This window comes from Hemicordylus capensis, chromosome 3 (genome assembly GCF_027244095.1).
Source record: "Hemicordylus capensis ecotype Gifberg chromosome 3, rHemCap1.1.pri, whole genome shotgun sequence".
In the NCBI taxonomy this organism is placed as follows: Eukaryota; Metazoa; Chordata; class Lepidosauria; order Squamata; family Cordylidae; genus Hemicordylus; species Hemicordylus capensis.
Genome location: NC_069659.1, coordinates 259,945,544 through 259,967,215, shown reverse-complemented (window position 1 = coordinate 259,967,215; position 21,672 = coordinate 259,945,544). Strand labels below are relative to the sequence as shown.

The 21,672-nt window shown below is 43.2% G+C and overlaps 1 long non-coding RNA gene across 2 annotated transcripts; it reads left to right on the top strand.

Annotated features, from left to right (window-relative positions):
* Positions 1–18,095: 18,095 nt before the first annotated feature.
* Positions 18,096–20,857, top strand: LOC128351577 (uncharacterized). Of its 2 annotated transcripts, none has more exons than XR_008319880.1 (3): positions 18,096–18,461; positions 19,011–19,084; positions 20,127–20,857. It is a non-coding gene; the product is annotated as an uncharacterized LOC128351577 (long non-coding RNA). The 2 variants fall into 2 exon arrangements; XR_008319879.1 differs by having other exon boundaries at positions 18,096–18,493.
* Positions 20,858–21,672: the final 815 nt, after the last annotated feature.

Genomic DNA, 21,672 nt, shown 5'->3' with positions numbered 1-21,672 from the left:
CCTCCTCTGTCTGCCATGCAACTCGACACCGACTCAACAGCACACTTTAACTTTACCTCCTTACCCCAGAAGCGCTATTTGACAATGGAAACACATCTGACAACAGAAAAACAACGGCTGTGTGACCTATTTCTGTGAGTCCTGTGAGTTACTCGGGACACGGTGCTCAGACATCTTCCCGGGGCTTTTATTTAATAATAATAATAATAATAATAATAATAATAATAATAATAATAATAATAAAAACCAAGCCACCTAGCTAAACCTTAAGTAACCTAAAATACCCACCTATAGCTCCCAACAATAACACAATTTACAATAAAACAATGGGGACAACTAAGGGGACCTGCAAAGAAAAAACAACCTGCAAAAATCCCACAGAAAAATACCTCCCCCCAAACCAACCCACGAGGCCCTATTTAGCAAAAACTAAGGGGCAAAGGAGGCAACAGAAAGCAGTGGACTTACCCCTCTGTCATCCTAAAGTCTTCTTCCCTGAGCTGCTGCTCTGCAGGCACGGGCCAGGGGCTGCAGCCCAGCAGAACAGCTCTGGCTGTCAGCAGCAGCACACTCACCCACCCAGCCTGGTGGCGGGGGGTGGGGGGCATATCAGCTGCCTGCAGGTGTGCCATTCACCCACCCAAACAAACAAATTAAAAGAAAGACTAATTTTTTAAAAAATAAAATGATAAATTAAAAGTGCAAAAGTGTACTTTTTAAAAAACAAACAAACCCCCAAAGCAGAAAAATAAAGGGAGGGGGGCTCTCTCTCCCCCCCTCTCTCCCCCAAATAATATTTTTTTAAAAATCCAGAGGGTGAGTTAAGTAAGGTCCAAAAAACAAAAAACAAAACCAAAGGGCCTAGGGACTACTTCTACTAGGGACTGGGCTCTGTGAGGATCCCTACCCAAACAGAAAAGCAGGGTGCTCCAAAAAGTGTTTAAACAGAAAAAAGCACCTGCTTCCTCCAAGAACAAGAATTAAAAGCAAAAAAGTTAAAAAATCATTAAAACAAACGACCACAAGAAGGCCAAAGGCACAACACAGGCAGGCCAGAGCACAACCTGCACAGGGCAAGGCTGTGGGAACAAAGTGTTCCCCCACCCCCACCCCAAAGGCAGTTAGGGAAAAAAGGAAAAAATCCTCTAATAATGGAGGAAATGGAGTGGGGTGGGGGTGGAAACCCCCAGAGGACAGACATGGAATAAGACAGGAGACAGAGACAGACTCTCCTGCAAAATCTGTAATGCACCAGCTCTCTTTCAGTCTCTCTCTCTGCCACAGAGCGATTTTGCAAGGCCTAAGGCTGTCCTTTAAATGCAAGTTGAATCTCCCTCCTTTGGAGCCCCCCATTGTCCCTACCCCCTGGCCAATAGGGTGCCAGTTCTCAATGACAGGCAGCACTGAAAAACAGAATAATGGGCCAGACACATCTGGCCAATCAGGGAAGCAGGAGCTCGGCAAATTAAATCCAGTGACACAAGTGTCCTAAAATGGCTACCAGCACCTAAAATGGAGGCTCAAGCTTTCAAACTGGTTCAAACTGGTTTGAATCGAACTGGGTTCTGTTTGGTTCGAGCTTGAGCCGGCATTGCAAAATATTGCCCTGTTTGGTTTGAATTAGAACCGTCAAACCAAACTGGTTCGAATTCTAATAGGTTCTAATTCGAACCTGTTTGCACACCCCTAATTTCTAATCTTCTCTTAAGGTGCTCAGGGTAGCGTTTGCTTTTTCTACCATTCCTTTCTTTCCATTTTCTTATCCCAAAAAGCATCTTCCCTCCCCCCCGTCCCCGCCCCCTGACTTGCAGCAAAATTCTCCTAGGTTTTAGGGGTTTTGATGTAAAATCCCTTGTTCTGTAAATATATAAATGTTTGTACAACCTGCTGTATTGTGACTGGCTCTGCCTCCCCAAGTTGCCATTTTGTGATGGTCCACCTTATTTCATGCTGATAGCTCCCAAGAGCGCTGGTAGAAGAAAAAGAATTTCTGGAAGCCTTACATCTGCCCACCCCTGCCTTACAGGAACAATTGCAGTGAAATGAAACATCCAGTCACTAATTCAGTCACTAAATATTGTGCAAATGTACCCTGAGTCTCAGTGTGTTACTGAGTGGAATTTGAAATTGTTAGCTTTGCTTGTCATATTCACAATCCTTTTTGGTGTACTGGCCTTTTATGCAACTGGAATACAAAAAGTCTAATATTCACTATTCCTTCCCACAATTAAATCATAATATGCTGGTGGCAAAATACAGCTTCTAACACCTTTGCTTGCCTTTGCAAAGCTACTGACACTGTTGTTCATTACATTTGACACATTTGCACAATTAAGCTACATTGTTTTCAGTTTAAACAGTGGGTTTTTGTTTTTAAAAAACCCCTACATTTATATATGCTAATTTCTATAGATACTAAATGTACACAGACTGCATCTGTAATGAAAGTATTAGTAACACATGAAGTGGGCTATATCTTGAACGCTTAAATATTCAATGCCAAATGATACTTGAAGACATCAAGCTCAAAACACATTTGGTCCTTTTCATCATAAAACTCTTTTGCACTGATGATTTTAAAGAGGTTTGCTCGCATTCAGGCACTTAACAGAAGACCAATTGCATAACCTTTTCCCCCTTTCCAGGCATTTGTGAAGCTAAATAAGACTTTACCAGCTACAATAACACCCATCAGTTATCTGTTCCGTAGTGTAAACAATGAAATTCTTATTATGTACTTGGAATTCACAGTGCTATTTCCATGGTAACTCTGTTTTCATGTCATATCTTTAATGAATAGGTAATGAAAGAAATGCTGCATTTACAACTTCATTACTAGTTTAAAAAAAAACAACAGCAGTAAATTTGAATTATAGTAGCTGTCATTTTTAGAACATGCTGACGATCACGCTGGAATGCCAAGGCTGTCATTTGCAAGTGACAAAATAAATAGCAGGAAAGCATATGTAGAGGGTGATGGTGTGTGTGTGTGTGTGTGTGTGTGTACATATATACAGAGGAGTACACACACAAACATGAGTGCGCACACACATGCACACATACAGAGGAAGTTAATAACTCAAGTTGCTGATTTTTTTGCTTAATCTCTTTTGGATGTTTCTTAAAGAATGACAATAACATTTTTATTAAAGTGAGAGGCAAAAATTGTTTCAGACAAACTGGGGACTTATGTACACAGCAGTGTATGTTTGTGAATGTTAATATGTGTTCTTTAATATGGTAGTTATATAGATCTGAGATGTACTGTCTCATATATGTATTCCTTAGAATATCTGGAAGGATCTCAAATACGCAGTGTACTGGAGACCAGTGGTAGCTCTTATCTATGGGCAAGATGGGTGGTACTCACCTTTAAATTTTTCTCTCTGCCATTTTGTGTCTCCGGCCTGTTGCCGCCATCAGGGGTGGAGCCACCATTGACCAACAGGGTTCAAAGAACTCCGTCTGCCAATAAAAAAGGTCACCAGTGCCCTCATTGCACGTGATGTCATGCATAAAGAGGATGCAGCCCAGTCGCCAGAGGGCCCACACTTGTCCTCTCAACTTCATTTCCAGCCAGCATTTACGGGCTGGATGTATTTATTTCCCTTGCTCTTCCTCACAGAAGGTTTACCTTTCACGGTTCTGAATATCTGCAACTGGGAAATTGTGGTAGGTCTCGCCAACCGTGACCTGAACATCTGTGGTTTGGCAAGATACATTTTTTTTGGCAATTTTGGGGTTTTTGTTATTTGGGGGGGTCACGGGGTCATTTTTTGTTGTTGGGATCATTTGGGGGGGGGTCCCTTCACTCTTCTTACTCACTCCTGGTGATTTGGGATTTTTCCCCCCTATTTCTTACTGTATGTTGCAGTCCTTTTGCGACCGCAATTCCCCATACCCCCCGTTTGCCATTGATTTCAATGGCTTGTCTACTGTGAATTCGCCAACTGTGGGGTTTTCCCAGAACAGAACCCTCACAGTTGGCGAGGGATGACTATATTGAAGCCTCTAAATTTCACGTTAATATTTATGAGTGAGATCAGGAAGAAAGTATAACACACAAAAAGGTGAATTCTTTCCCAAAGTTTAGGGATGGGAACACACAACTAGTAGCAAGAGTCTCTAACTAAAGACAGCTTTAAAGAAGATGAGACAAATTCATGGCCAATGGTTCTATCAATGTTGATTAACCAGGATAGTTAAGTGGAGTCTCCAGGTAACAGAGCCAGAAGTCCTTTGAGTATCAGACACATAAGAAAAACAATGGAGGAGGGCATTAATTTCATAAGAATGTAACAGTAGCCTTATGAACATAAGAAGATAAGAACAGCTCTGCTGGATCAGGCCCGAGGCCCATCTAGTCCAGCATCCTGTTTCACACAGTGGCCCACCAGATGCCACTGGAAGCCTACAGGCAGGAGTTGAGGGCATGCCCTCTCTCCTGCTGTTATTCCTCTGCAACTTGCCTCTGAGGCTGGAGATGGCTCAGACCAGAATCCATTGATAGACATGTCCTCCATGAATTTATCTAAACCCCTCTTAAAGTAATCCAGGCTGTCACCTGTCACCACATCTTGTGGCAGAGAATTCCATAGGTTAATTATGTGTTGTGTTGTGTTAAAAAGTACTTCCTTTCGTTGGTCCTAAGCCCTAGGTGTTATAGCCCTGCCTCGTTAAGGAATGTGCTCTAGGCCCCTGATCATCTTGGTTGCCCTCTTCTGCACCTTTTCCAGTTCTACAATGTCCTTCTTAAGATTGATTGTCTGAGATGCTGGCTGGACACCTCGACTATGCTTTGGCTTAGAGTGGGGAAATTAGCTTGGCTTGAGGGAGCAGTTTGTTCCAGTATAAATTTGAGCAAGTATTTGCATATAGGAAAATGAGGAAACAGGAATACAGTTCAAAGGCTTTATTAAGGGTATAATGGGGGCACAGAAGGCAAAGGTTTAGTTAATGCAATCAATCTTGGCTGATATTATAGCTATGAGTCTCAATGGAAATAATATAGCTAAAGTCCTAATTAAGAATAATCAGGTGGCTATGGCTCTTAGGAACATAGGAACACAGGAAGCTGCCATATACCGAGTCAGACCATTGGTCAGTATAGTCTTCACAGACTGGCAGTGGTTTCTCCAAGGTTGCAGGAAGGAATCTCTCTCAGCCCTATCTTGGAGAAGCCAGGGAGGGAACCTGGAACCTAGATGCTCTTCCCAGAGTGGAAGGTTTCAAATTCCCCTGGCTTAAGGCTTGTCATGAAGAGTGCTTAGGAGGCGGAGAGGGAGGCAGAAAAGGGAGAGGAGCAGCAAGGAGACTTAGACAAGGCAAGAGGTTAGTTTACCTATCCTTCCCAGTTAAGTTGGTGCGTTCGTTGCTTGTTGGCAGGAAGGCTTCCTCTTGGGGACCAGGCAGGAAAGAGGAAAAAAGGAGCGAGGAGTGAAGGGCTACAACCAGGGGTGTAGCTAGGGGAGACGGGGCCTGTGTTCATCCCTCTCTCTGGCGGACCCCCAGAGTGAAGGAGATAATGAAGAAAATAGGGAGGGATGGAGCTGGAGAGCCCTCAGGAGCTGGCGGCCCGTGTTCTTTGAACCCTTTCACTCAATTATAGCTACGCCCCTGGCTACAACTTTTGTGTATGAGAATCCATAGGATAGTGTTCCAAGCAGATTCCAAGGCCATGTGCTTTGGCTAGATGTAGATATAAACAGAAATGTGCCCTGAGGCAGTTTCCGAGTCATTCTGCTTACGCAGAGGGTGGCAGATTTCATGAAAGACAAATAAATCTATTGCCACTCGAACTTAATCACTTTGAGGGTAGCTTGGCCAACAAAGGCAGGCCGAAGATATGTAATTGTGATGTATGTGGTGAATAGGGTTATACTTGGCTGACTATCGTAAGACCAGGTGTAGAAAGATGACACATCTATAGTTTTTATGAGCCTCTCCACTGAGCCCTTGCCAGCTAATTTGTTAATTCAGAAAGGGTATGGGAAATGTGCTGCTTCATCTGCGTTACTCCCAAGAGTGCTTCACTGTCAACTCTTTTAGATGAGGAGATCCCTCCCTGCCTTTACTTCAAAGGTTCTGAATGGCCTGGCGTTCCTTGTTAGCGAGGCGCGGATGCGTCCTGGTTTCAGTCTGTCTTGATAGCTTAGATGTGAAGGCATGCTGCCAGCATAACCTGTGCCTATTGACCTGCATTGAGCCAAGAGACAAGTCCTTTTGGCTGGGCCAAGAAAAATGGGTCCTAGGATCATGAACCCTTGATCCAGAGTGATTGAGATATTTGGGGAGGCGGTACCCTCTGTGCTACTCTGAAATATGGCTTCCTGGCAACAAGATATGGTGACCAGAAGTATATGCAGTATTCCAAATGTGGCCACACTGTATGGTGACCAGAAGTGTATGCAGTACTCCAAATGTGGCTGCACCATAGTTTTGTATAAGGCCATTGTAATATTAGCAGTTTTATTTTTGACCCCCTTCCTAATGATTCAAAGGATGGAATTGGCCTTTTTCAGAGCTGCCATGCACTGAGTCGACACTTTCAATGAGCTGTCCACCACAACCCCAAGATCCTTCTCCTGGTCAGTTACTGACAACTCAGACCCCATCAGCGTATATGTAAAGCTGAGTTTTTTGCCCCAATATACATCACTTTATACTTGCTAACATTGAACAGCATTTGCCATTTTGTTGCCCACTCCCCAAGTTTGGAGAGATTCTTTTGGAGCTCCTCACACTCTTTTTTGGATTTTACTACCCTAAATAGATTGCTGTCACCTGCAAATCTGGCCATCTCGCTGCTTACCCCAACTTCTAGTTCATATATGAATAAATTAAAAAGCACTGGTCCCAGTACAGATCCCCGAGGAACCACACTTCTTACTTCCCTCCATTTACAGAACAGTCTATTTATACCTACCTTCTGTTTCCTGTCCTTCAATCAGTTACCAAGCCACACATAAACTTGTCCCCGTATCCCATGACTGCTAAGTTTTCTCAAGAGTCTTTGATGAGGAACTTTGTCAAAAGCTTTTTAAAAGTATTCTATTTCAACAGGATTACCTTTATCCACACACCTGTTGACACTCTCAAATAACTCTAAAATGTTGGTGAGGCAAGATTTACCTTTGCAGAAGTCATACTGGTTCTCCTTCAGCAGGCCTTGTTCTTCTATATGTTTAACAATTTTATCCTTGAGGATGTTTTCCATCAATTAGCCTGGAACAGACATTAAGCTAACCGGCCTGTAATTTCCTAGATTCCCCCTGGATCCCTTTTTAAAAATCAGTGTTACATTGGGTACTTTCCAGTCCTCTGATATTATTTATTTATTTATTTATTTAATTAATTAAAACCTTTATACCCCACCCCTCCAGTGCAATACTGCTCAGGGCGGCATACAACAATAAGATAGACACAGATACAAGTAATAAAATTTTATATATATATATATATATATATATATATATATATATATATATTAAAGTCAGATTAAAATTATTAGGATCAAATTAAAACTTAAAATTATAAAAAGCTAAAGAAGCTAAAGAACCTATCAGATATAACAAAATAATAATGATATTAAAAAGCCTTCTTGAAAAGGTGTGTTTTAAGATGTTTTTTAAAAAACACTGAGGGAGGGAGCATGGTGAAGCTTTTCAGGGAGGGCGTTCCAAAGGCGAGGGGCCACAACCGAAAAGGCCCTATCTCTAGTCCCCGCCAACCGGATCTCTGTTAGTGGTGGGGTCATGAGCAAGGGCTGAGATGATGAGCAGAGGGCCCTGGCAAATTCATATGGGCGAATGCGGTCCGACAGGTACCCGGCCCCAAGCCGTGTACGGCTGTAAAGGTCAATACCGGCACCTTGAATCGGAACCATTCTGAACCAGCTGAAGCTTCTGAACAGTCTTCAAGGGCAGCCCCATGTAGAGCACATTGCAGTAGTCCAATCTGGATGTTACCAATGCATGAGTGACTGAGGTCAGGTCCGACTTCTCCAACAGTACAGAGTCTGATTGTAGGGATAAGTTATATATGTTTGAATGGAGGCCAGCAATTTCACTTTTGAGTTCTTTAGGGACTCTAGGGTAGATTACATCTCACTCTGAAGATTTGTTATTTTTAATTTTTTCAGACAGTTTATCTCTTGTGACCTTTATCTGATTCGGTTTTTAGTATCTGTCCTTGAGAAGCTCAGTTCAGGCACAGGTATATGCTCAATATCCTCCACCATGAAGACCGATCTAAAGAATTTGTTGACATTTTTTGCAATCTCTATATCCAGGCATAATAATCCCTTTTACTCTCTCATCATCTAATGGCACAACCACCTTCCTGGCAGGTTTCTCACTTCTGATGTATTTAAAGAAGTTTTCGTTATTCTCCTTGATGCTTTTAACTAAATGTTCTTTAAACTCTCTTTTCACCTCCCTTATTGTCTCCTTGCATTTCTTCTTCCAGAGTTTTGTTCCGTTCATTTGGGCAGGCCTTCCAATTTCTGAAGGAAGTTTTCTTCCCCTTTATAACTTCCTTGGCTTTACTTGTTGGCTATGCTGGCATCCTCCTGGACTTGGTGGTACCTTTCCTCCTTTTTGGTATACATTCTAACTTGCCTTCAATTATTGTGGTTTTAAATAAACGCCATGCATTCTGGAGCGAAATGACTCTCCTGGCTTTTCCTTTAAGTTTTCTTTTCAGCAAACACCTCATTTTAGAGAAGTTTCCTTTTCTGAAGTTCTAAGTATCTGTGTTAGACTTCCTTGGTGATTCTCTCCTCACATGTATTGTTGTGGCCACCCTGGCTACCACTCTGGGTCCAGAGTTACACAACCAGAATTATTTGATATCAAGGCCTGTGTCTGATTTGACTTTATTAAGAAATCAATTGATGCCTGAACTCTGAGTGAAATGTTTGACTCCTAAGAAACAAGCCAAATTGTGCTTTATTTCTTTGGTGATTGCCATGGGAAGGCAGGAGATATTCCTGCATATCCTATGGAAGGATATTGACAATGTTAATGTAACCTACACTGTTTGCCTTAATCAGATACTTTGATCAGGGGCGGAGCCACCATTGGGTGAATGGGTTCGAAGAACCCAGGCCGCTGCCAATGAGGGGCCATGCCTCACGGCCCCAACACGCCCTCTGCGTCTGACATCACATGCGGGGGGTGCTAGTTTAGGTTCCGAGCGGGGCCACGTGGCTCTGTTTGAGAGTTTGAAAATGTCCTATCAGCTGAGAGCTTGCTCGGGCTCTCAGCAGCCCAGGCCATGCTCTGGGTTTCCCGCTTCCTCCCCTCCTCCACTGACGCAGTCCGTGCTGCACCAGATCCTAACATGGCATCCACAGTGGCGATCTGGTGAAAAGTAGGGGTGTCCATGGAACCGCCACATTGCGGTCCGGCACTGGGGTGGGGGGTAGCTTTAAGAGCGGCAGGAGGGTTTACTTACCCCTCCTGCCGCTTTCCTGCTCTGGCGCTGTAATCTTCAAAGTAATTGGGGCAGCAGGATACCTCCCTGCCGCCCCTTCCCCGCTGCTGTCTGCAAACCTCCCAGGAGTGCTTTGCGCGCGCGCACATCGTGCGTGCGCTTCATATCTCTGACATGCGCGCGCGCGCGCAAAGCACTCCTGGGAGGTTTGCAGACAGCAGCAGGGAAGGGGCGGCAGGGAGGTTTCCTGCCGCCCCAATTACTTTGAAGATTACGGCGCCAGAGCGGGAAAGCGGCGGGAGGGGTAAGTAAACCCTCCCGCCGCTCTTAAAGGTACCCCCCACCCCTGAACTGGACCGCCCAGGTCTGGACCGGTCTGGAGGCTATTTCAATGGCCTCCGGACTGGTCCGGGTCCATCCCTAGTGAAAAGTGCGGCGGGAGGGAGTTTGGGGGCTGAGAGTGTGTGGCTGGTAGAGTGGCAAGCTGAGCTTCAGTCAGGGGGCTGCAGTGGCATTGCCTTCACATTTTAAGGGGTCGCATGAGTGAGAAACTGCCTCCTCGAGCAATGGCAGAGGGAGAGAAAGGAGGGAGGGCTTCGTCTCTTCCAGTTTGAATCTGCCCCACACTGATGAAGGAAGCCTATTCCTCAATCAGGCTTGACAGCAGGCCCTAGTGGGTTTATCTGATGGGAGCATCACCCCCTTAACAAGTCCAGGGGAGAGAGCTGAGCCGAGCCACAGTTTCTTCTCCGAGAGTGGCTGCTGAGGTGAAATCTGGGGCCCTGAATTGGAGGAGGGGAAGGAGAGGAGGGAAGGGAAGGCGGAGACTCTTTCTGCTGGTTATTAGTGGTGTAGTGATGCTGACTTGTATGAAATGCTCCAATAAACTTTGGAGGAGCGGGAGATGGCTTTATCTTCCTTTTTGAATCCTAAATTCTTGGTCTCAGTGTAACAGTCTTCAGTTTATAAAGTGCATTACAATTCTTATCAATGGAGGTGGGAGTTGCGTCCCTGTAATTTGCTAGAAAAATCAGGGAGAGAAAGGGAAACATTTCCTATCGGATGGAGAGTTTGCTCGGGCTCTCGGTAACCCAGGCAGGAGGGGGGAGTTTGCGCTGGGCTCCTCTGGAGCCCGAGCCACGCCCCTTGTGTGTGATGTCACGTGCATGGGCATATGTGGAGGGGGCTGCCTAGTGGGGCCGGATCCAGGCTGCCGTTCGGCTGGCTCCGTGGCTGGCACTGATTACTAGTCTCACACAAATATCCTCTTGCTGTTACTTTGGAATGTTTTTAGAATTACACACTAGGTAGATTTACACAAGAAGTGATTTAATTGCTGTCTCACACACATAGCTTAGGCTCTTCCTTCTTAACACTTTTGAGTTTTAACACTCTTTGAGGCAGAGACACCAGAAGTCTGTGGACCAGAGAGAATGCCCATCTGCAAATCTCAGAAGTGCAAATTATTTTGAGAGCACCAGGAGACAATTTCCTCAGACAAATAGACCTTGTCATGAGCAATTAACACTTTGAGATTCAGGCAGGATGCTGATATCTTGAGAAAAATCTATGTCTAGATCAAAAGATCAAATGACTATAATAACACAGCTCTCTGGGTTTAGCTTCAGTAAGCTTTGCCCAATGAGCAAAGCTACTTATCCCTGGACTTGTTGCTAAACTGTGAGGCTGAAGCAAAAGTTCTTCCTGACACAGACAAGAAATTACTGGTGATCCTACAGCAGGGCTAGAGATCGGAGTAATTTCTGTCCACAACCAGCAATATCCAGCATGAATGCCTGAGGCCTGCCTGAACTCCATTCCCAAGCGTCAGACCCAAGCTATGCACACTTGTTGCTCCACTCCAGGACCTGGTAAATATTGTGCTTCTACAGCCTCAGTCTCCACTCCCCTTCCCCTCCCTCTACTAACTCTTGACTCCCAGCCACCCTGTTCCTAAATGCCTTCCCTACCTTACCCTTTCTGTCTATCTCTAATTCATGTTAGTTTTAGATGGATTTAATACTGACCTTATATGCATCCACACACATATGATAGTTAGGAACACTGCTTTGTTATTACTAGTAACCATGATTGATTGTTTCTGTTTCCTGCTCAGTTAGATTGGTGCCGTTGCTCTGACAATCTTTTATACTCAATAAAACCTATTGAAGTATGTGTGAGTGTTTGGACTTCTTTCTACCTTCAAACCCAGAACATACATGGTCACCGTATAAAGAACTGATCACTTGGTGACATTGGTGAAACAAGCCTAATTTCCAATGCTAGCTTCAGAGCACATCTACTGTACAAATCAGGCTTGGCTCACAACAGTATGCTGAATTTGATCATACTATGGTTACTGTTCCCTGAGGTCGCATTCTTTCTGGTTGTTTCCATGACTTCTAGGGCACAGTCATTCAGCATATCTAGAAATCTGGCCTCTTTGGTATTACCTGAATGTGAATTTACCCAGTCTATGTGTAGGTAATTGAAGTCACCCATTATTACAGCTCTGTCTCTCTTTGATGCCTCCCTGATTTCCTTCTGCAACTCCTAGTCACTGTCAGCATTTTGATCCAAAGTGTGATAGCACGTTCCTAGTACCCCATTTCCCTTCAGGCCTTGTATTGTCACCCACAGAGTTTCTGTGGAGGACTCTGGTCTTCCAAGATTTTCTAGTTTATTAGATTCTATCCCTTCTTTAACATACTGTGCTACTCCACCCCCAATTTGCCCCTCCCTGTCCTTTCTATAGCATTTATATCCATGATTAACACTGTCCCACTGGTTCTCACTGTTCCACCATGTTTCCATTATGCCCACTAAATATATGTTTTCATTAGCAACTCAGCACTCCAGCTCATCCATCTTGGCTTGGAGGCTTCTGGCATTGTATATTGCCCTGTATAAAAATCTATATAAAAGCCTTGCTGGACCTCTCTTTGCCCACACTTGACTCCACCCATCACCTCCCCTGTCTAGTGCCCCCCCCCCCAGTCTGAGGAGCCACCAGCTGCCCCTCCTGGAAATAGTGCTTACCTACAGGAGAGGACAGACAGAAACAATTATAGGTGAATCAACTGAAGGAAAACTGCAGTGTAATAGAAACAGGTGTAATAACTGCATCTAACCATCAAATAGAGGCTGTTGTCATGATGGTTTCATGCTGCTGAGCATGACTTGTGGGAATGAAGAACTATTTGACAAAAAGGAAACTTCCAGTATTACTGCAAAGTACATTCTGTTGACGGCATGTGTTTATCCAAAGAAACAAAAACAAGGAGATAGCACAAGCAGTCATTGGCCAAGATGTTTAGAAGCAGCATGAAAGAAATCCATCCTATCTCCTACCTTCCCAAGTATAGCTCTATAGATGTCAAGGGAGGAACACATAGAAGACTACAGGCTGTTTCTGCCTATTGCTTACTCTCGCTCTGTGTGCTCCAACAGAACTCAGGTTGCTGCTTTCTGAACTCACACCAAAGTGAGTGAGTCCAAGACGTGTTATTCAGCAGACTCCTGTGCTTGTGGGTGGCCAGTATTTCCTTCCTTCATGGTAGTTCTCTGCTTGTGACAAATGGGTTTTCTGAATTATTCTAAATCATTGCACACCTTCGCCATAACTAATCTTTTAAGTTGTAAAGCTTTATTAATGGTAATTTTAATCCGTTTATATTAGTTTTAGGTTTTGGTTGTTTGATTGGAATGTAAACCGCCCTGAGATTGTATATAGGGCGGTATAAAAATGCAACAGATAAATAAATATTTATTTGGCCAGGTTCAACCGGTTTGGCCTTGCTTGTGAAGGGAAATTTGGTAATAATTCTGCTTTACAGGTAAAGGGGGATTCCCTACATAAAAAGGGGATCGGGGGTGGGCGAGAGTACGCCTTAACCCGCTGTGGCTGTGGTGGCTCTGTGGGCGGCAGTTCTCCAGAAGTGGTGGCTCTGTGGCGGCAGCAGCGGCGGCCCCTCTTGGTCCCCCTGGTGCTCATCCCCTGCACTGTGGGCTGGCGGGCAGCCCAGTTCTGGCCTCCATGGTTCACACAAATGTGTGGAAGCCAGAACTGGCAGCCTGTCAGTCCACGGTGCAAAGGGAAGCATTGGCGGGGCCAAGAGAGGCCGCCACCAGGGATCTGCCACCACAACCACAGCCACTAAGGTGCCCTCTCACCTGCCTTCCTGCACCCCTTTTTACGTAGGGAATCCCCCTTTGCTTATAAAGGGGAATCCTTACCAGATTCCCCTTTACAAGCAAGGCACTCTAACTGCCACTGCCGGTTCTGTGCACACCCCTAGTTTTAGCAGGGAGCCAGCAGGACCAAGAGGGAAAAATGGAAACTGCCCGCAGGGAATTGAGTTCATAGGGCTATAGGGACATCGGAAGCTGCCATATACTGAGTCAGAACATTGGTCTCTCTAGCTCAGTATTGTCTACACAGACTGGCAGCAGCTTTTCTAAGGTTGCAGGCAGGAATCTCTCTCAGCCCTATCTTGGAAAAGCCAGGGAGGGATCTTCAAACCATCTGCTCTTCCCAGAGCGGCTCCATCCCCTGGGGGGATTATCTTACAGTGCTCACACTTCTAGTCTCCCATTCATATGCAACCAGGTCAGCGCCTGCTTAGCTAAGGGGACAAGTCATGCCTGCTACCACAAGTCCAGCTCTCCTATGGCCCTAAACTGGATTCAATCAAAGTAGTGACTGTTGGGGTAAAGTCATCACAAAAAATTATTTTTTAAAAATGAAAATTGGTTTTTTGACTTCTCAAACTTTCACATCACAAAAATGTAACAAAATTGCAGCCCACGAATTCCTGGCTCAGATCAGATTTTCTCGATTTTCCAGGCTGTGGTAAACTCTCTTATGAATTGTTCAAGTGATTTGTCACCACAGAGACACACACCTGTCACTCCATAATAGTTTTACATTTACTCTCTCAGCTAGGGTTAGGGTCACTGACTTTAGTGTGAATTAATATATCTGAGAGCCGTATTTCTGAGCTTCTGCAATATATGACCATCTTTCCTCTTCCAATTCATTGTGGACAGCTAAACTTTATAGCAGAAGAATAAACTGCTCCAGTGAAGTTGTATGTGATCTTCCAGATATTTCTGTTTATGTTTTATTGTTTTATGCATTCCTTAGTGGGAGGACAGAAATTCTGAAAGACAATCATATTTCTACTACAGGTTTCAAAGTGGGGCACTATAGGGCTCCAAAGGGAAGTATCCCTCCCCTGGACAAGTATTACTGTTACAGAAAACACTGATTCTGTGTTGCTGAAAACAGAATAATGAGTTGAAGCCAAGACGGCCCGGCTACAAAAGACTTCATTCTCTAATTGTCAAAAAGCATTAAACATCAAGTATTTATTCTGTGGCAAAGGAAGAGGGAACAGACTTCAGTGCCTCCCTCACCAGAGGTTGTCTCTAATTGTCATGCATAGATTGCAACAGAGGTTATGGAGAGAAATTTGTTTGCATTTATTAATCAAAAGGAGTCAAAGGCACACAAAGATATCATCAAGGCTCCCTTGTGCTAGGGGAGGCTGACAACTAAAATTTCTGATGAAGTGTTTGCAGAATGTTTGCAATCTGTTCAAAGCCTTTTTACTTCACAGGTGCAAACCTTTCTATCTGTTACATCAAAGAAACAATTGAAAATTAAACACAGTAAACATTGCAGTACAGGTTTTAATCTTCCATTTTGAAAGGACAATGGGAGGGACAGAATTCATTTCAAAGCAACCGTCCTGGTTCTTTCAATATTCATTTGTGCACATTAGCATTTCATTAATTTGTGTTTTAAACACTGATCTTTGGGTTTAGCCCATTCTCTGTTTTGCCCCTTTTGTTTTATGAAATGGAGGGAAGAAAGTTGAACTTAAAACTCTCAGAGATGCTATTTGCTCTAAAGCATCCATGCACAGATAATTATCTTGCCTAGCATCATAGGTAGGGAGAATAATGCATCGTTTTTGAGGTAAAAGGCACACAGCAGAAAATAGATTTAAGAGAACAATAATTCTTTTACAGTGACATTAGGAAACTTAACAAGAACAAGGATTGTGAATAATGTATTTTATTATAATCACAGGGGTTACATGTTATACCTAAAGTATTGTCTATTTTGTTCTTTTATCTGGTTTCAAACCCCTTCTTTTACTGTGATGTAATGAACAGGGATATATTCCTTATATGTCTATATTTTGTTTAGACTTAAGGTGTGACAAAGAATTTTCATACAGACTCTTAATGGAGTAGCTGTTTGAACAGTGTCTGCAGAATAATTTGAGGATCCCATCTGCGGCATTTCCTGGAGAATTTCCGAACTAGCAGCTAATAACATCCTCTTCTTAGGTGTATTAATTTTATACATCCTGAACAGGAGATTGAACAGTTCTTCAACAGCTATACAAGGCTGCTGACATTAACAAAAATAGAATTTTCCTTTGTGCTCTTTATCAGGATATGCTGCAGTGTACATTCAACCATGTAGGCCTGAATAGTCAAGATGCTGGGAAAAGGCTTAATATACAGTTGTTTGGGTGCTGGGCTCAGTTTGTATTGACACAATATTAGTTTGGAGACAATGAACCCTTTCAGATGTTTTGGCTGCCTTTCAGCTAATGCATATAATTCAGATGTTTGTAGGGAAAAATGAATTGTGTGGGAAATGCATGCAAGCTGTCAGTCACAATGGGCAGAAAAAGCATAACATGTGCTGGCACGGTATGCAACTGAATAGCAATCGCCTCTCACCCACTGGCTGCAGCTATTTTCAAGGGCCTGAACCTCCATACTAATTAGAACTAACAAATTAAACTCTGAGGGTCAAGTCCCACTTGTGCTATGGTTAAGTGCTGAGGGTCAAGTCTAGTGTCCCCTGTAACAGGGATTCCCAGATGTTGTTGACTACAACTCCCTTCATCCACAGCCAAAGGCCATTGCAGTTGGGTGTGCTGGGAATTGTAGTCTACAACATCTGAGGATCCCTATTACAGGGGAAAGTGGTCAAGCCCCACTTCTGCTGTGGAATCACTGTTTGGCTTTGGGTAACTCACCATATTGCTCAGGGTGAAGGGACATGTGATGGCGGCAAATTCATGTCCCCAAACCCACATTTGCAAGATCATGGGCTGGTTTAGATAATACTGTTGAACCTTCCCCGCCCATTCATGATGCGGAACATGAACTGAACATGTTCATCTCATGCCATTCTGGTTTGAATAATCACATGGGATTGATTTGTCTGAGCCGATCTCCTCCCATGCGATAATTAAAATTAGAACAGTGCACTGGGATCAGACCAGCACTAGAATAAATAGTGCTTTGGGCAAGGAGTGCCTTTGGTGCTCCCCCCACTCCCTAGTTAACAAACAACAAGCCACACAGTTCAGCTTGGTGCTGTCTTCATGTACATGCCCTGGGAGACCGCCTGGCTCACCTGCCCCTAAGGCAGAGAGAGGACATGGTTGTTCAATTCTATAACATGTATGAGTAGAACCAGCTTCAGACCCAGCTCAGACATAATGCCTGAACCAACCCGTTATGAATGTGTGAGGTGGAGTTGCTGGAGAAGATCAGAGGATCTTCTCCAGCAAATAGTGCCTGTGCGCTATTCGTGCTCTTGCACAAAAGCGCAAGACCGCTGTCACTGGCGCTTTACTGTGAGCCTGTAATAGCATGGATGGATCAGCACCATCTGTGTTGCGCTGTATTGGATGTCAGCCACTGTTTCCTAAGGCTGCAGATTTTTGATATCAGCTTGTAGCCTTTCATACATATGCCAACCAAGGCAGACTTGGCTCTACTGAATCACAAAATCAATGAAATACAGAATTGCTACTACTATTACAAATAGTTCACACATGAGAAAAAGACTAGGAAGCTCTTCCCACAATCAAGTGGGAAGGGTTACCATGTTTTGCGGGCAGGAAGCCCAAAAGTGCTTACCTCCCCGCAGACGATTGGTGCATTTCCCTGGACAGGTGAATCACCTGCCCAGATGAGTGGCGGCTTCACTCGGGTGCTACCGCACCTGGCCACAGCTTGCTTGGGTGCTCCAAGGGTCAGGCGAAAGGAGGCGCCGCCATGTGGAAACCTGCCCCTCCCCAATTCCCAGTAAAGCACCACACAAGTCCCATAGTCCTCTTTTTAAATAGAGATCTTCTATAAGATTATTGGATAAATGCTCCTGAAGAAAGCTTATAGCTGAAATGCGCTGGGCACATCAGTAAAGAAGATTGCACACAATTTCCGATGCACAGCATCCTAAGACTTGGTCTTTCCTATTGCTCCAGCAAAATGGAAAAGTTTTAAATCTAAACCAAACCCTACCTGCACCAGTGGCTTCCAAATGAGGGAGAAAATAAATTTTCTCTCTCAGAGAAAGGCACACAGAGACTAACTCAAGATTGGGGGAGAGGACCCCCCCACACACTGAAATCACAGAGATAAATCACACACACACATCACCTCAACCCCCCACCCCCACAAAAAAGTGCTGTTCTTACTTTCACAGAGTAGCCCATATTGTTCCTTCCCTCCATTCAAGTTCAGAGGAGGAGAGATCACATGGCCGGGACTGCATAAGCACAGCCAATAGGCTCTTAGTTCTGCAGGGACAGGGAGGAGAGACCACCGCCCACTAAGGAAAGGAAGGATTTTAGCATGTCCGCCGGTAGCACAAATCAGCAAAAATAAATCAGCTGCTCTGCAAAAACAAAGCAACGGCAGGAGCCACAGGTGGTGGTGGTGAGAATAGAGTAGCAGTGGGAGTGGAGGTTAGATGGACATTAGGCCTATGCTGGGGGTGTCCCAGGAGCTGGAGAAGTCCCGGGCTGGCAACCCCCCATTCCTCCTTGACCACACCAGTGGTGATTATTAATAAAATTTAAATCTCTTTATTTTGGTCAGCAACCAACATGAGATTAAAACAAAGGTAGAAGAGAAGACAAACAAACTTCTACTACAAACAATAAAACCAAATCAATTTTTTAAAGTCCTCCTGAACATAGATCAAGGTATTGCTTCTTGGCCTTTTGGCAAAGATCAGGTGTAGTATTAATATACAAACTCTGTCTTTGTTTTTGCTCCCTGCTCCCCACCATTTAGAGATTTAGCCTCACTCCATCCTCCTGCAGATTTAGCATTCAAATATGATATTGTTCCTACTCAAATATAATCTGGTATTTTCATGTGCCATCAACCACTTGTGTCATGCTACAAAGCTATAATGTGTATGCAAACCCAAATGAATCTAGTATATATTCAAAGTATATATAATGTGGGATTATCAGATTTAAATTTACAAAAATACAGTAATCAAAGCCTGGGTACTTAATTGAATAATCAATGCCAAATAGCTAGTTCAAAAATTTCTGACAAGTAATAAAGATTTTACTTCAACTATAGCTTTGCATAAATCTGAAGTGATCACTGCCATCTGGATAACCACTGCTGAACCTCATGGGCATTTGCATATCACAAGACATGTTAAAGAATGACAGAGCAAGCTAGTTATATCATTGAGTGGTATCTTTTAACCTGATTCTTCTCATTTCTGACTTCAGGAATTGTTTAGTTCTCAGTTCCAAGGACACTCTGAATGGTATCCATTAAGAATCTTTTCAAGGGAAAAATAAAAGTAAGTTCATCCGTTTGAAATGTTGCATCTGTCATTCACTTTGTATTATAAATTTAATTGCTTTTAAGTATATATGTTTAAGTATATACAGTGATGCTTCAGTCATATGCATGCACACAGATACCTCAGGATAAGCCCCATTGAACCACAGTGGAACCTTGCACATGAGTCAGACGGGTTGTTTTGGATTTTACAGCTCATCTTGGTTTGTTGCTAATCAGCTGGAAGAACAATTCTTTTGTGTGCACACAAGGGAGGGCAGTTTCTAAAGGGTGAGATGCCATCAATGTCATAAACTGGCTTTATTTCTATACTGGTCATCTTCATTTGATCAGCTCCATTTTTCCACAAAGCCCCCAAACATCTCCACCTTGCCATTGTAAGTCAGATGTGTATTTATGGTCACATAAGAACATAAAAACAGCCCTGCTAGATCAAGGCCTATCTGGTCCAGCATCCCACCAGATGCCTCTGAAAAGCCCACAGGCAAGAGCTGAGGGCATGCTCTGTCTCCTGCTGTTGCTCCCCTGGAGGGGACGTTGCTAGGAACTTGCTAGGATCCAGACACGGGGCCCACAACATCTCTTTTGATAATTAAACTTAATCATGTTTTTTTAAAGTCTTCAATATTATAATACAGCACCTATGAAAGTGGAAGCAGGTGAGACTAGGAGCTCTCTCTGATGTTCTGTGCAGGTGCCTCCACCCATGTCCTTTCTGGAAGAGGTCATGGAGGAAGCAGGTGACTGATGGGATTTGGGGCTCTGAGCAATTTATTGGGCCTATGCTGTCCTTGAATGACACCCTTGCTGCCCTGCAACTGGTATTTAGAGGCATCCTGCCTCTGAGCCTGGAGGTAGCCCATAACAGCCATCAAGACTAGTAGCTATTGATAGACCTGTGCTGTGCTCCATAAGTTTAGCCTCCATAGACAGGTTGAACTGATCTCCTTGCTGTCTTACCATAAGACTTGGAAGCCTGTACTTCATTGGTTAATAACCTCTTTTTGTCGACCAATAATTGAAAATTTTTAATCCCACAGGCAATTAAAAAAATAGAAGCCTTTGTTCTCTGCCATAGGACAGAGATCCTTTTTCTCCTGGCCTCTTTTGTTTTCTGAGAGATTATGCTGCTGACTCCATTTTGAAATGAGGTGAACAAAGAACTTTGGGAAATCACGTGTGAGGCCCTGCTGGAAACAGATCTCAGCCAGACAGTGTAAGATGTAGTTTTATTTTATGGATGTGTGACCATTTAAAAAATAATCTTTATTTTTACTTTTCAATGTGATGCAAATTCTCATTTTCTTAAAGAAATTCAATTTAACAGTTTTCATACAATCCTGTACCATGGATCTTTAACACTCTATTTACCCTTGGGAGTTCTGGTGACAGCATAGTATAGATTCCCTAGTAATACTGAGGTTCCTTCATAGAAACAGTGAGTATATTACATCCTTGATGTATATTTTACCAAATCTAGGATGAACTGGCTCCCTGTTATCTGAATGTATTGTGTATCTTCCTCTCAGTTCCATTTTGGTTTATTCTTATATGAACAAGCAATCTCTCTTATCAGAACCTTTGATTAACTAAATGTTTTCAACACCCCCGATAGGTGATTTATACTAGATTTTGTAATATGTTGCTGTATTTAGCAGAGTCCGTTCTATCTACTAACCTAATTTGTCTGCAACATGGTGATGCATTTTGTACTCATGCAATTGATACAGCAAATTGCATTACTTGTCAATGCTGCATAAACTGCAAGTTGTCGTACTTCTTGTCATGGATTACATTCTGCTGAAACACAACTGTAAGAGGAGAATCAGGGTTGAAATGTCTAAAATAAATAAATGCATGAAAATAATGTAGCTTATTTCTTCATGGCAATCTTAAGGCCACTGTGTGCCCTTGATCAGTACCAGTACTCAGTGTATAGGAAGTTTTGTAATACAGGTTTCTGGACAAATGGAATGTTTGTTAGATTCCACCCCCACCCCCATCCCCACCCCACTAATGAACATGTAGAACTTCATCCGTTTTCATTCTGAATTAACTTTTCAATTCAGGTTCAATGCACATTTCGCAGACTTAGTCCATTCTCCTTATGTGGCTTTATGTGCGAGAACTTAATTACAAAACCTCAATTGGGTTTCGTTTTCATACAAAGCTGAAGCAAAGGAAATTGACTTTTTTATTTTTTGTCAGTGGGGGTGTTGCTGTAATGAAACAAAATTAAATATGACAGAATTTGAACAGAAACACTTAGTTCCTTCACAACAAAGGAATTGTTGGAGGTTTATATTTTAAACCACACACACATATTACCAAGGACTTCTACAATAAGCATTTTCCACAAGTATCCACTTTTAAACATTCCTAATGATCAAAAAGAACATTTCTAGCACCAATTTTCTTTTCTTTTAGGAAAACCCAAGCCAAGTAATTGACTCTCAACAATGCATGTTAATGAAGGGAGATGTTCTGTAACCTAATGTTCAGATATCCCATAGAAGTCTATGGAACTATAGTGGCATAAGTGCTTTGACAACTGTAATATATTTGGTTACCTATTCTCCCTACTAC